The sequence below is a fragment of the Cinclus cinclus genome, chromosome 2, assembly GCF_963662255.1.
Source record: "Cinclus cinclus chromosome 2, bCinCin1.1, whole genome shotgun sequence".
Classification (NCBI taxonomy): Eukaryota; Metazoa; Chordata; class Aves; order Passeriformes; family Cinclidae; genus Cinclus; species Cinclus cinclus.
This window is the reverse complement of record NC_085047.1, coordinates 114,286,833-114,301,327: the sequence shown is the minus strand read 5'-3', so window position 1 is coordinate 114,301,327 and position 14,495 is coordinate 114,286,833.

The window sequence follows — 14,495 nt, the reverse complement described above, 5'->3', positions numbered from 1 at the left end:
GGAGGGCAGGGAGCTTCAAGATGTGCCAGGGGAGGTTCAGGCTGGGCATCAGGAGCCATTTCCTCTGAAATTCAGGTCTTCCAACTGAAGGGATTGTTAAACATTGGGACAGGTGCTCAGGGAAGCAGTGCAGTGCCCATCCCTGGAGGTGTCCAAGGAGGTGGCACTCAGTGCTCTGGGCTGGTGACAGGGTGGGGATGGGGCACAGGTTGGACAGAGTCTTGCAGGTGTTTTCCAACCTAGATGATTCTGGTATTCTGTGACTCAGCAAGCACAGGGGGGCAGCCCTTGGGCTGCTTTCATGAGATTTGTTGCCTTCCCACCCAGTCAGACCTGAGTGAAATTGTAATATATAATACAAAACAGGTCGCCCTCTGGGTGTGTGGAAGCCATTCCTTCATCCAAAACAATAATTCATCAGAAAACCTTGAAGACATCCCCACCTAATTGCCACTTCTGGAGCGTCCTTCTCCCTCTCTGCCCTGGAAAGAGCTGACAATAAGCAGGTGATGGATCTGGGACTTGCAAAATGCCACTGAAAAATGTTTTGCAGCTCAGTAATATAAAAACCACATGGCCAAGGAGGACTCATGTACACAGAAAAGTTTGCTTTTCTCAGCTCTTCCAGGCTTTCAGGGCAAGCCTCAGTTATTGTAGCACTTGCGTTGCTCGTTTTTTGTCCTAGCAACCGAATTTCACTCTCAATTTTCCTGCTGCTTCCTGCTAAAACATTCCCAGCTGAAAAGCTTTTCTCCTGATACACTACATAGGGCTTGATTGGGTTGCTGGAGTCAACATTAGTGTCTTTAGACAATGGTCCACAGCCTCTGATGCAAATCAACTGTAAAAGGTTACTTCTGTTTGTGTGCTTTAGGCTATTCTGCTCCCTCTTGTAACTCCCTTTTTCTGTGCTCTGTCAGCACTGATATTCTTTAGGTGAGGTGATTAGTCAAGGCCACTTAATTCCTTTTGCCTGTCTCTTCTCTGACATGAAAAACTGTTGATTCCCACTGAAAAAAAAACATCTGATCTGTTGGCTGTTAGGAACTTTTGCATTTTTGAGCCTAGGAGTTAAGTATTGTTAAAAAATCTACTTTCCCATCTGATAATTTCATTAAAAAAAAAAAGAAAAAACAAAACAAAAGAAAACAACCAGTCATTTCTGTTTTCCCCTTAATATATCAGCCAAATTAAAACATAAGCAAGACTTACGTAAAGCTGGATTGCACTTCAGACTGTATTTTTGTGCATTATTAAGTTTACTAAAGTCTCAGGGGATGAAATTTGCAAAAGCAAGTACCATTTAAAGTCATTGGCACTCGTGCACTTTAATCCCCTGGGTGCCTTTGCAAATCTTTCACAGACTGTGTAAATGTGCCATATTCAACTGCAGCAATTCCGTGATGGATGAGGCTTCTGCCAAGCAGGGAGATTTAGCAGAGCCTCTCTTCGTCGTGCATTTCACTGTTATTAACAAGCTCTCACCTAGAGTGAAATAAATCTGACTTAATTTGCACCAGCTTCCAGTTATTAGCCATCCATTTGTAAATATAGCTGCAGTGACATCTGATTGGTTTTTTTTTTTTATGTGTCTGTTGCATCAGAAACAAAGCCAAACAAATTCTTTCTGGTTACATATCAGCATCTATTATCTGCTGTGCAGGACTTGCCTGCCGAGAGAGTTTGGAGGAACTCTGGAGGAGCAGGATCTTTTCCTGGTGCTGAAATTCCCTTTTTCAGAGAGCAAACCAAGCTGACCCACTGCCTGTTTAATCCCTTCCTCAGGCTTTAGTCTGGCTTCCAACCTTTGAAAGTGTCCAGCCTCCTTCTGCAGCAAAATCTACCTCAGTGAGGTAGAGAGGAGTTTATCCCATTTCCAGATGGAGCTGATCCAATCCACTGCTCCCTCCTTATTTATATCGAGCATCCACATTCACTGCAGCAGGGTTTATGGTAGAAATGCTCATGTGGTACCAGAGGTAAATAGTTAATGGATTGGAAAGTCACAGATAATGGAGACATGGAAGCACATCCAATAAACCCCTCAGCGACAGGGGCTGAGTGTTGGACGTGGATTCCTTGCAAGGCAGTTTTCACCAAAGCTGGGGAAAAATGAGGAATTAGTAAATGATGCTGAAGACATCGCTTTTAATGAGGATATGAGGCTGGATTATATAACCCAGGGTATTTATGACTTCACGGCGATTTACGGATTTTCGTTCTGCAGTCAAAAATTAGTTGGGAATCATAATTGAGAAATTGACAATTTTTACAGGATCCTTCTTCCTCTAACCTGAAAAGAAAGAAAAAGAGCTGATTGCTACAGCCTGACACTGACACAGCCTGAGCACTTCTCTGATTAACTAAGGTCAAACAGTTCAGAGAAATCTCTTTCTCGCCTACATACAGTCAACCAAGTTAATTGATCCAAGAAAGATTTCTCTCTAAACACCCTATTCAGCAGAATAACTGTGCTATTTTCCCACTTAGTGCAACATGAGAGATTCTGGATTCAGCTGAAGTTTTAGAAAAGTGCACTGCACCTCTGCTACCTTACCTCGGTAAGAGCTGCATTGCTAAAATAAGAAGCAAGTTGCAGACTCTGGGGTTAAAACTTCGTTTTCTGTCTTTTTTCCCTGTTGTTTTTGGGGTTTTCTATTTTTTTTTTTGTTTGTTTACTAGAGTAGTCTCAAGAGTCATGTAATTTCTCCCAGAAAAAAATGAGAAGCCACCTTTTAAAACTTTGTTGAGATGTTGATGGAAGTTTGCTGTCTTTGTTCTTCTTTAGCAAAACAATTGAAGTAGTTGGGATTTTTTTTCTGGGCACGGGGCTGTGCCCCTTGTCTTTTGTCTTGGAACTGTGCACTTGGTGAAGTCAAAGTGAGGAGAAAAACAGGGGTAATACCTTCCCTTAGCTGTGGTATTTAACTTCAGACCTCGAAGGATTATCTAGTTAAGCTCATTAACTGAACTGTCAGTCAAAGCACAGGTTATTTTCAGCTTTTTTTCTGGACAATCAATCAATTAAAGATGATACTAGCTCTGAAATATGAAGGTACTAATCGAGTTTTTTGCCAGGCCATCCAATTGTGTTTAGCTTCAGATATTGCCCACGTTGGAACAAACAGATGGACATTTAAAGAACTATGGGAGATAAAAGCATTTCGATTTGATATTTGGATTCAGCTCAAGTTTTAGGGAAACTAAGAAAGCTTCTGCCTTTCTTGGATGAAAAATAGGGGATCTGGTGGACTATGTTTCCCTTAGCATCCCAAGATGATTTTTTTTTCCTGAGTTTTCCTGTGGCAGTGACATCTAAAAGGCAGTTATTAAAACTTAACTTTCTTGTCTAAGATATTATGTAAGTTCAGTGTAGCTGTGATATGTATTTGTATTTCATAACCATTTCTTGAAACTTCTTTGCATGTGTGAGTGAAGCCTGAGCCTTAAGGGATTGAATATTTAGCATATTTCTGCAATCTGGCAAGGTCATCTTTCTGCTGATATATTTGAGTTAGGAATTTACACAGCAAATGCCATAACTATTAAGTGTGAGAGAAAGCCACAGTCCTGAAAAATTAAGACGTATGAAAATAGAACCTGACCTTCTCTAATACAGGATTCCTGATGCCCTCCCCACACCCTTTACTTAATATTTCAGTTTCCCGTCACACATGGTACAAACAAACATAAATCAATCCAAAGTTCTCCCCTGTTTGCAGACATCAACAGTTTTCAAAGTGACCTTTTTCCTTCCTTCAAAAACTACTTCAAACAGGGAATGAAAATTTCCCTGCCAGAAATCAAAATGCGAATCCAGCTACTGGAGAACAAATGTGTGGCGGTGAATTAAATAATTTCATGTATATTTTTTAGAGAAGTTTTACTCTTCTGAACTTTTCAGCTGTACTTGGTTGTAATTTAGCCTTCAGCTAATGCACTGTGTCAAACTTCAGCACATACAAGATGAGATTGTTCTAATTATAAGATTGTCATAGTTTTTAGTATTAAAAAATCTGCATTTGCCCATCTGCATCTTCACCGTCTTTAAGAGTCTTAAGAGTCACAACTTGACAAATATAAATTAACATTAAAGAGTCATTTGCTGTATCTGCAGAACATTTTCAGTTTCTTTGTGCTCTTTCCCCTTTGTCAAGGCTGACAGGAGCAATCTGCTGGCAGGGAGGGAAACGTGACAGAAACCTCCTGTCCTGTCTTCTTTACAAGTGAAACTCCTGTCTTAGAGAGAGCGTGGTTGCTGTTCCTGCAGTGCCTGAGCTGAACAAGCACTCGGTAATTCCCTTCTCCATCTGAAGATGCAGGGAACTCTTCAAAAGTTGATTTTAGTGCTACGAGCTTCACGTCAGCACGAGGCCCAGCCAAGAAAGTTTAATGGTGCCACAGCGTTTGTGTTTGCAAACAGTGCTGACCATCCACTCCAGTCCTGGACATATTTACACAAACCTATTCCCCTTTGAAGTAATTGTACAGCAAACTCTGGGAACATTTTGATATGGCTTTAACTTGAGTCAGCAGCGACCACACCAAACCAAGCTCCCCTCTCTTCAACAAGTCTTTGCTACCTTCCTCAGCTGACATGTTGCTGGCAGTGCAAGGAATGCACTCCTTATCAAGGTTTTCATTTCTGAAGGTGTGTAAAGTCTTGGGAAACCACCTTTTGTCATTGTCTAATTAAAATATGAGCTCAAGCCTGCACAATACCAGGCTGTAATTTTTTTATAGTACAGCCCTCATGCTGCCTGCTGTATTCCCACATTTCTAGGCAGCAAAAGTGGGTTTTGAATTGTTCTCCCAAGCTCTGCTGGATCTGGCTGCCTGGTAATCATCCCCCCCTGGATCAGCAGCACGCCAAGGAGATGCCAATGGCTTCAGCTGGGGCTGTGCTAAATCTCAGGGCTGCTCTCTGCCACACAAACCTGTCCATATTCCACTGAAGGAACTGCAAAGCCTTTTCTCCTTTCTGGAGGTGCTGCCTGCCTCACTGATGGGCCATTACTGCTTTTAAAAGTCATGCACCATGACTAAAAAAGTTACTTTTACAGTCATGGTGCAGGAAAGGCTGTAGCTTGACCAGCTGACATAAATAAATAAATAAATTCTAGGTTCAAAATTAGACAATGGTAGTGCTGACTGCTCTGCATCCCTTGTGTGCTGGACTAACAAGTGGCTCCAGATGCTTTGCCACATACAGCAAGAATTTATTGGGAAAAAAAGAAAAAAAAAAGGGATAAATTTTTCATCAAGCAGCAAGCCACAGTAAAATGCCAGAGCATTCCTAGTCTGGCCTGCCAGGATAAAGCTGGCAGGTGCTTGAGCAAACTGAAATCTTCTGGAACACGATTAAAATGTTTGCTCTTTGGAGTTGCAGTCCTCATGGTGGCTGAAGGCATATTTATATAAATTAATGGAAATACTAATGACTCTTTGGTGGCAATATGTAAAATTTCTTGTGATAACATCCCAGAATTTTTTCTCAAGCAATGACCTCATTTGGGGGAAACTAAGCAGCATGTGGTGGCCAGCTCAGACATTCGGGAGGTGGAGAGAGACATTCTGCAAGGACATTTTGTGTCAGAACAAGGAGAAATTGCTTTAGGCAATTTTAGAGAGCAAGTTTAGATGGGACATTGGGAATTAGGAATTGTTCCCTGGCAGGGTGGGCAGGGGCTGGGATGGAATTCCCAGAGCAGCTGTGGCTGCCCCTGGATCCCTGGAATGTTCAGTTCCAGGTTGGACACTGGGGCTGGGAGCAGCCTGGGACAGTGGGAGGTGTCCCTGCCCATGGCAGGGGTAGCACTGGATGATTTTTAAGATTCTTTCTAACCTAAACCATTCCAGGATTTGAGGGGAGGTGGGGGAAGCTCTCACCATCACTCTCTGGCTCATCCCAGCTCCCTGCCCCTCTGTGGCTGCTGTTCCATCATCCTCAGGGGCCATAAACCCACAACCCCTGTCCCCTGCTCCTTCTACCTGAGGGTTTTTTTGTCAGAGCCAAGCTTCATTCCTGTTCATCTGAAGTCAAACCTGGGGCAGGAAATCTGCTTCAAGCATGGCAGCTCTCCTTTACCCCAGTCTGGGGCTCCAGTACACAATTCCTGGGGAACCATAGGGTTCACTTAACTAAATAACTCTATTTTGAGCTTTTCCTTTGCTGCAGTACTTCTTTAGTCCCAATAGTTGAGGTAATCCATATTCCTCAGGGAGGTAAAAGAAAAAGAGGCAATTTGATATAAAATGACAGCAGTTCCACACAGTTTGGACTTATCATAAAGGTGATATTTTTCCTTTTCTCCTTCTCTCCTCATCTAATTCCCATCTCTGCTCAGCTTTTGACACCATTTTGTCCTGCCAGGAAGGATCCTCCATCCCTTTTGTGCCTTCTGCCAGCTCTGCACTGTCCCTTCCTTTCCTGTGCCACAATTTCATAAAGTCATGACATTAATTACTGAGCAAAATCATGTTTCTCTCTATGGTGGGTAATTTTTAGAAAAACCACTTTCTATCAGTAACAAGTATTCTGCCACGTATGTCCCTGCTTGTTTGAGACTCCAGGAAACCAGCCCGAGGCAGTGTTTCAAATCCTAATTCAGCTGTAATTTATATCTGCAGCTCCAGGTACTTAAAAGCAATTTTTGCTTCCATCATCTGTGGAAGGAGGAGGATGATAGGAGAAAACAGATACCTCTTCTGAATTTCACCAAAAATCCTGACCGAGGTCGTTTCGCTCTCCCTGCAGCTGACGTTTCACATGAGCTGTTTGCTGAAGGACAAGCAGAGGGAAAAACCCTTAATTGCAATTCACACTGGCTGGTTTCTGTCAGCAGACCTGCATCACTGCAGGCAGCACCCAGGGAGGGGCACCTGCTGCATCCCCAGCTGTTGAGCTGCTCCTTCCATCAGCTCATTAGCACGGCTCCTTGGACATCCACATCCCCCATTTTGCCTTCCTTTGCTCTCTTTTATGGAATGAGGGAATCATGGAATGGTTCGGGTTGGAAGGGAACTTTAAGATCATCTTGTCCTAACATCCCTCCCATGAGGTGGGACATCTTCCATTATCCCCGGTGGCTCCAAGCCCCAGCCAGCCTGGCTTTGGACACTTCTAGGGATCCAGGGGTAGCCACAAAATCTCTGTAACCCTGGTGCCAGGGCCTCACCACCATCACATCACATGTTTAAATGGCAAACAATCTCCCTCACATGTTCTCAGGTGCTGCCCTGCACACAGATGTTTTCCATGCTGCATCTGGGAAAAAATTCACACCAATTCATGTATGTGCTCATTAACACATGTTGATTCTTGGCTAAAGAGATGCACGGGAGATTGTGCACCTTCAGTAAAAAATAACATGAGGCATCAGCAAGAGCATGTAATGTGTCTAAAGCTGAATGAGGAACTACTGGAGGGAAAAAATCCATCAGGCAAATTTAAATTTGCTAATTATCCAAGCAGATTGTTCAAATGGTGAGCAGAACTGCTGGAGTTGATGGGCACACAGGTTGGGGTGGGAAGGGACAAAAACAAAGGTGACAGGAATACAAAGGGCTCCTCTGTATCTATCAAACCAAAACCCAGAAGCCTAAAAGTAACTGAACATCACAGAATCATGGAATGGTTTTGGATGGAAGGCACCTTAAAGCCCATCCAGTGCCACCCCTGCCATGGCAGGGACACCTTCCACTGTCCCAGGCTGCTCCCAGCCCCAGTGTCCAACCTGGAACTGAACATTCCAGGGATCCAGGGGCAGCCAAAGCTGCTCTGGGAATTCCATCCCAACCCCTGCCAGGGAACAACTCCTAATTCCCAAGATCCCATCCAATGCTGCTCTGAAGCCATTCCCTGTGTCCTGTCCCTCCATCCCTTGGCAATTGTCTCTCTCCATGTTTCCTGCAGCTCCTCCAGGCCCTGCAAGGCCACCCTGAGCTCAGCCCAAAGCTTCTCCTGTGCAGGTGAACAATGCCAGCTCTGCCAGCCTTTCCTCCCAGCACAGCTGCTCCATCCCTCTGCTCATCCTGCTGCCTCCTCTGGGCTCTCTCCAGCAGCTCCAGCTCCTCCCTGTACTGGGATCCAGGCCTGGGGCAGGATCCAGGTGAGCTCTCACCTGAGCACAGGGGCACAGGGAGAGAATTCCCCCCTTCCCTTGCTGGCTACATGGAGATGAGCCCAGGACATTGGGGTTTCTGGGACATGTCCACCCTCTCACCCCTCCAGCACCTCCAAATCCTTCCTGGCAGGGCTGCTTTCAATTTTGTCACCCCCAGCCTGTGCTGGTACCCGGTGTTGCCCCAATCCAGCTGCAGCACCTCACACCTTGTGACCCCATGAAATTCCCGTGGATCCTCTGATTTCCCACCTTTAACCCTCTCTTGGAAGGCTTCACTCTCTCAGGAGCCCTGTCAGGAGAGGGGAGCGAGGCAGGGCTTGATGAGAAGCAGCAATCAGCCCTCAGCCATCAGACACCCTTCTGTCCACATAAGCAGGAAACTTTTCACAAGCTGGATTTGTTTATTGCCTGAGCTAGCTAAAGGCCACGAAATGCTAATGTTAACGCTACGAGCACATTACTGCCTCTTTAATTTATTTCAGCTAACTCCCGTGGATGGCATTTGGATAAGCTAAACTGCCAGTTGAACTGAATTTGTTGTGCTGTTCGACGTAAAAACCATGCTGGAAATAGATCTGTATTCAGAGGCATCTAATTAGAAAAGCATCATGATAGTCAATGGAAATGTTTTCCAAGGCTCTGCATCTGTGCACCGTGCATCAGTTGTGCACTGAGATTGCAATATCCATTTTCCAAGCCTTCAAAGCCATCTAAAGAGGAAAACCTGCACTTTCAGCCTTCCTTGGTGAAGGAAAGAGCAAACCTCTTGTTTTACTGCTTCAGCATCCATGTGTAAACTTCCTTAGCAAAATCAGGAGGAAAATAAAGAGGAAATAGGAAGGAAAATGTGCAGGGTGTACCAGGAGTCCGTACAATGTTTATTAGCTGAGAGGTGTGGTTTACAAATGCCCAGAGCCTCAGGCTGCACACAAACACTGTTGGATATGCCAGGGTACAAGCCAAACGTATCATTTTTGCAGACCAAAATACTTCAAAGTAGTCTGAGGATGCTGACCTGAGCTCCTCTCTTTTTAAATTTTTTTTTTCCTTGTTTTAACATTTTTTTTTAATACTACAGTATTAATACTACAGTACCCGTGGACATATGAATATAAATACTCATACATGTATATACAGATATATAGAATCATGGAATGGCTTGGGTTGGAAAAGACCTTAAACATCATCAGTTTCATGGACAGGGACACCTTCCTCTGTCCCAGGGTGTTCCAAGCCCCCTCCAGCCTGGCCTTGGACTTTTCCAGGGATAGGGCAGCCACAATTTTCTTGTGCCAGGGCCTCACCACCCTCACAGGGAACAATTTGTTCCCAATACCCCACCTAACCCCAATCTCTTTCAGTCTGAAGTCGTTCCCCCTTGTCCTGTCACTCCATCCCTTGTAAATAATCTCTCTCCATCTTTTTTGCATCTTTCTTGTTTCTTGGTGAGATTTCATCAAGTTTTTTAAGAAGGCATTTTAAACTTCTTTGAAAGCATCATAAGTGCATATCATGTTCTTCCTTGTGCTTCTAAGGTGTTATAAAAATCCTTAAGGATCTGTGCAAACTCTCTAAAAAAACCAGAATTTGCTTCTAGCGTCTAAACTTGACTAAAAATAACCAGTCCATCAAACTCAAAAGAACACAGAATTTTATTCAAGTTCACCTAGGGACTTGATTATCCTGTTGAAAATGAAAAAAACAGCAATTATGAAAATCTAGGCAGAAAAACAGATTGATCTCCTAGGTTTGTTTAGTTGCTCTCTTTCCAAACAACAGATACCTCCCTCTTTTCTGTGAGTAAATAATTTCTGGCCTCTTATATCTATAGAAAACTGCTTTTCTCGAGAAATTTATTCATGAAGTCACTGCAGGTCTATTTGTAGAACAAATGAGACCATAATGATTTACAGTCTCATTTGAATATTCATGTTATTGTGCATTTTTTTTTTCCATTTAGGAAACAATCATGTGGTAACCAAGGACTCCCATTAGCTGCAAAATGCAGTTTTTTAGGAAACTAATTTCTACTGATTCTTGATGAGATTCTACTGACTCTTGACGAGGGAACTACCAGGGAAATTAAAAGCACCATATATCTTCTTCTACCTGGTTTAGTGTATACAGCATTCCATGTACAGCTGTGGTGCTTCCCAAGGATCTTCCTGCCTATGGATGTTAAAAATCCTGGCTGCCCATCATGCTTTAGAAAAGCACATAAGAGAATGGAATCATGGAATGGTTTGGGTTACAAGGGACTTTAAAGCCATCCGCTGGAAATCGGAAGGAAACAAAAATTCAACAAATGGTTGTGGTAATAGTTTTTGACAGAGACCTTTAAATCTTCAGTCAGATATGAGCTGAGTGTGGTTCTCTGCATGTTTTACTTATTTCCTGGTAGTAGCAGCAATGCAAAACATATTGGAACTGTCTTCAGGGATTGTGTATTTAAATTTTCTTTATTAAACAGTTCAGTTGGTAATGTGTATTTACAGGGTTTTTTCTTTCTAATTAATTGTTTTAGAGATAGTTATTATTTTCTGTCATATATTAAAGAACAGAAAAAATGGAAGGAGAGAAAAAGAGGAGCCCTAAAGCCTTTCTGCATCATTATCCATTTATTAAAGCACTTAGGAGCTTTACTTGTGAGTTACCCACACATTTTTATGTGAGATCCATTGCAAGAAGTTCTGGCCATCCTGAATTAACAGGAGCTTTGCCTTGGAGACTGAACTTCACAGCCTGGGTTTTAAGCATAGCCTGGCTTTGCTCAGTGATCTGGGACTCACGGTTGCAAAAGCCAGAAATTAAAAGCCCTGCTGACAAAGCTAAGAGGGCTGTGAGAAACTGAACTGCAAGGAGGGAACAACTGGAGAAAGTAAAAATTCTGCTGTAAGAGCTGTGAAGAATCAGAGCAGCATTTTAGCAGGGCCTGGTGCAGTAGGACAAGGGGCAATGGTGTCAAACCCAGGGTAGATTTAGAAGAATTATTTTATGGTGAGCAGGATGAGGTGCTGGAACAGGCTGCCCAGAGAGATCATGAATGCCCCATCCCTGGAAATATTCCAGGCCAGGCTGGATGGGACTCAAGGCACTCTGCTCTGGTGGGAGGTGTCCCTGCTCATGGCAGGGCATGGAAATGGGGGATCTTTATGGTCCCTCCCAATCCAAACCATTCCATGATTCCCTGAATTCTGCTCTTAAGTAAAATGGTGAAATATGACTCATTAAAATAGTGAGCAGGGCAGAAGAGGGCAAAGGAGAGGAGGAATCTGATGTATGACACAACTGTCAGAGCACATTTTTATTTAACAAGACACTTAAAAATAAAATATTGCAATTTTAAATTTTTTGGTTGTTTGTTCACCAGGAGCTCCAATTCAACTCTCTTCTTTCTCCAAAGAGAATTTTGCTCTGTGTTGGTTTTTTTTTTTTTTTTTTTTTTTTTTTTTTTTTTTTTTTTTTTTTTTTTTTTTTTTTTTTTTTCCCTGCTGACAAACTCACATTTTTATCCTCTAATAGGACACTTAGGGAAGTCAATAAGATTTGGGAAACCACTTTGCCCTGTCTGTATTTCAGCCAAATCACAGTGATGATAAAGAAACTGCTTTTAATAATTCATTGCAGCAGAATCTGGTTTACTTTTAGCCAGCTCTTAGAAAAGGAAAAAGGTTTCAGCTTCTGAGCTTCATCTTGAAGCTGATGAAATTTCTCCCAGGATGTTCCCAGATGCTGTACCAAAACTGGACAAATCCCCCACATTTCCTCCCCTTTTCTGTCTGACTCCCAGAGGGCAATTCCTCCATGTCCTGTGCCAGCAGCCCTGATACAGGAGGTGACACACAACAGGCAATTACTTGTGTGCCTTCCCACTGTAAATAAAATAAAATAAAATAAAATAAAATAAAATAAGTAGTTTTCACCTCCTGGTGGACAGATTTAATTAACCCTTCTCTCCTCAGTCACCACAGAAATTAGCAGAGCTCAGGTAGTCCCTCCCCAGACAGAGGGATTGTGGAGGACAAACCACCCAAACACACCCCAGAAAAGTAAAAAAGAGAGGAAATGGGGCCTGTTTCAGCCCTGTGATGTGTCCAGGAGAAAGCACCAAATTGTGCTCAGCCTTGTGTAACCAAGAAAGGGATAAGGCTATGAGGTGAAACAAGGGTTGGGGGTACAAATAAAATTATTTTTAGCTTACCTGACATTAAAAAGAGAAGAAAGAAAAGTTTGGAGGTACATGAGCCCTGAAAATGACCTGAAGAAAGCTCATCTGCCTTGAAACCTCTCTGTTTTTCTAGCCTTTGGTTTAACGAAAGTTATTCCTTATACAATTTACCTCAATTCCTTTTATGTATAAAGTAATATACTACCTAATACCTGTGTTTGAACTGAAGATTTGCTGTTTATGTTACAAGCACACCTGAATTTAAATGTGTGTGCATACACAGGTGCCTGTAACTTCAAAGAGTATGTGTTGTACAGAGATACAAAAATATTTCTGCACCAGTAGGCAGACCCCCTGAAAAACTAAAATAAAAGGAGGAGATTGGTTTTATTAGTAGCATAAATCAATGAGTTGTCCTCAGGTGGACAAAAAGTGCTCCATTTTACCAGCTGGGGATGTGGCCTGCAGCCTGAGCTCCCATTTTATGGGACCCAGGGAAGGGAGGCAGGGATGTCTCTGCAGCAGCTGTTTAGGGAAAGCTTTTTTGCAGAAATCACAGCTTCTTTGGTTAAATTGGAGACAGAACAGCCGCTCCAAAAGTGTAATGACAATTATTAAAGGTTTCATAAAACATGGAATAGCCTTGTTGGATATTCTCTCATATGATCACATGGGTTTAAAAGCTGTTCCTAACACCCTGATATTTATTTGCTTTTCTCTTAGTCAGGAGCTGTTTTTTTACCATTTGACAGATGCTCTCTGGGCTGTGAGTGGTCCAGTTCAGCATTCAGCATTCTGTAGCACTTCTGAGCAGCCCCAGGAGCACTCCCAGCTCTCAGAGGGACCCAAGAAGAGACAACTGGGGACTGCAGAGAACAGTTATTCGAGTTTCACTTTGGCTTCAATTTGTCAGCTGCACCACCACCAGCGAGAGGAGAGACACGGAAATGTCACAGAGACGGTAACCTTTAAAATGTTTTTGCATTTAAAAGAAAAAAAAAAAAAAAAAAAAAGCCCAAAGCACTGTAGCAGCCCGCAGCAGCATTTCCATGGCTTCAGTGAGTTCCCCACCACTGCCCTGAGCCCCTCTGCTCTGTGGTGGCTCCTCAGGGTGGCATCAGCCACTGCTCCTGCAGCATCCCCAGTGCCACCAGCAGCAGGCTGGCACCACGGTCCCATCCACCATGCCTGGAGCTGAGTGTCCAGGAAAAACCCAGCCCAGCCAACAGCACCACCCCACCAGGACATTTAGTGCTGGAAACCCATCATAAATACAGATTTGTCTCTGCAACTGGAAGGCATTTGGGCTGCATGTGTCAAAGAAATTTCTGTCTTTGTCCTTTAAATCTGCTTCTAAGGAGATTGCCCAGCTGTTCAAGGAATTAAGTTATACACCTGAAGTCTCCTGATGTGACCAATTTTTGAAAATCCTGTATATTATATATATATATGAAATTTTTGAAATTTCTGTATATGTGAAAAGCTTGTTTTGATAATGAAGAGTACAGGAATAAAGGTGTCCTGCAGTAAAAGCCTACTGAGTAAATCCTGAATATGTTCACAAGATATTCTGGTTATGTTCATATACTGAATGTTCTGAATATATTCAGACAGCATAAAAAATTACCTCCATAAGGCAAATAATGTCTGTAAAAATCATGTAGTAAATACTGTAGCAAAAAAAAAAAGGAACCTTTTCCTAAAAGTACAGAAAATATTCCAACTTTTATAAATAAGTCAAGCTTGCAAGCTTTTCTCCAGCAGAACATACTTTGTTGCTGTTTTGTTGTGATTTTTTTTAAACAAATTTATATATGTATTGATATTTTCCAGCACTTTGGGGAATGTTGAGATACAATTGGCATCCTTCACTGCTTTTTTAAAATTGACACTTCTTCAGACAGAATATATTTAGGTATAGACCCAAGACTACCCTGCTGGTTGAAAACCTCAGCTCTATAAAAGTTATCTGAAAGTCATTAAAATACCATCAGTGATCTTTTCAGGGAAGGTCATTGGTTAGGAACCCATCAGAAAGTTTCTGCACACTATAAAGCACATCAAAAATAACTGGGTTGCAAAGGCAGCCATCTGAAGTGGAGAAAGGCCAGAATTAGATCCCCCTGCAGTATTAATGGTTCTTGCTCTTCCATGATGAAATGTGTTATGACACAGGTTTTGACTCCACCACCCTCTGTCCC